Consider the following 1,812-nt stretch of genomic DNA (forward strand, 5'->3'; position numbering starts at 1 on the left):
GTTTGTTTTTTTTGTTTTTTTTTTTTTTTTTTTTTTTTTTTGGTCTGGGAAGCTCTTTATTTGACCATCTATTTTGAATGATATCCTTGCTGGATATGGTAATCTTAGTTTCAGATCCTTGGTTTCCATTACCTTCAGTATTTAATTCCATTCCCTCTGGCCTGTAGAGTTTCTGATGAGAAATCAGATGTCAGCCTTATTAGAGTTCCTTTGTAGGTAATAGTTTGCTTTTCTCTTGCTGCCTTTGGTATTCGCTCTTTGTCTTTAATTTTTGGCATGTTAATTATTGTGTCTGGGCACATCCTGTTTGGGTTCTTCTTGCCTGGGGTTCTCTGTGCCTCCTGAATTTGTGTGACTTTTTCCTTTACCAAGTTAGGGAATTTTCTGCCATTATTTCTTCAAACATGTTCCCTATTCCTTTCTCCCTTTCTCCTTTTCTGCCTCTTCTGACACAGAGGTTATTCGAATACTGTTTTGTTTCACATTGTCCCAAAGTTCCCTTAAGCTGTCCTCCTGCTTTTTAATTGTTTTTTTCTTTTCTGTTCTCTGATTGAGTGATTTTTTTCAACCGTCTTCTAATTCACTGATTCGATCCTCAGCTTCCCCTAACCTGCTGTATATTCCTTCCAATATGTTCTGTATTTGTTCTATGTCATTCCTTTTTTTAATATATTTTATTGATTTTTTACAGAGAGGAAGGGAGAGGGATAGAGAGTTAGAATCATCGATGAGAGAGAAACATCAATCAGCTGCCTCCTGCACACTCCCCACCGGGTATGTGCCCGCAACCAAGGTACATGCCCTTGACCAGAATCGAACCTGGGACCGTTAAGTCCCCAGGCCGACGCTCTAGCCACTGAGCCAAACCGGTCAGGGCTCTATGTCATTCTTTATTTCTGTTTTCATAGTTACATCTTTTCTCATGCTATTGAGCATCTTTACCATCATTATTCTAAACTATCAGATAAATTTCTTATCTTTGTTTCATTTATCTCTTCTGGAAAATTCTCTTGTTGTTTCATTTGGGGGTTGTTTCTTTTTCTCCCCATTTTGGCTCCCTGTTTGGGTTTCTGACTATATATTAGGTAGATTTGCTATGCCTCTCAATCTCTAGTGTAGGACAGTGTCAACTGCCGTTTCTGAATCTCCAGAGAAAACCTCTGTCTGAAGACTGATAGGATTTTGTCTTGAATGGCCCACAGGCAATTATTCACAGGTGTGGCAAGAGTGTTTTTTATTTCAAAACTCTTGGTTGAGGCAGTTGCTTCTGCCTGGAGGCTAATTGTAGTCTCTTAATGGGGCCTGAGTAACTTTGCACCATGGGGCAAGATGTTTTCTTTTTTATTTTTTTCCTTTTTATTTATTTATTAAATCTTCATTGTTCAGATTATTACAGTTGTTCCTCTTTTTCCCCCCATAGCTCCCCTCCACCCGGTTCCCACCCCCCACCACACACACTCACCCTCTCTCCCCACTGTCCTCATCCATAGGTGCATGATTATTGTCAAGTCTCTTCCCGCATCCCCCTCACCCCTTTCCCCCCCAAGAATAGTCAGTCCACTCCCTTTCTATGCCCCTGATTCTATTATAATCACCAGTTCATTCTGTTCATCAGATTATTCACTTGATTTTCAGATTCACTTGTTGATAGATGTGTATTTGCTGTTCATAATTTGTATCTTTACCTTTTTCTTCTTCTTCCTCTTCTTAAAGAATACCTTTTAGCATTTCATATAATACTGATTTGGTGGTGATGAACTCCTTTAGCTTTTTCTTATCTGTGAAGCTCTTTTCCTGGCCTTCACTTTGCTG

The sequence above is a fragment of the Myotis davidii genome, unplaced genomic scaffold (assembly GCF_000327345.1).
Source record: "Myotis davidii unplaced genomic scaffold, ASM32734v1 scaffold160, whole genome shotgun sequence".
In the NCBI taxonomy this organism is placed as follows: domain Eukaryota; kingdom Metazoa; phylum Chordata; class Mammalia; order Chiroptera; family Vespertilionidae; genus Myotis; species Myotis davidii.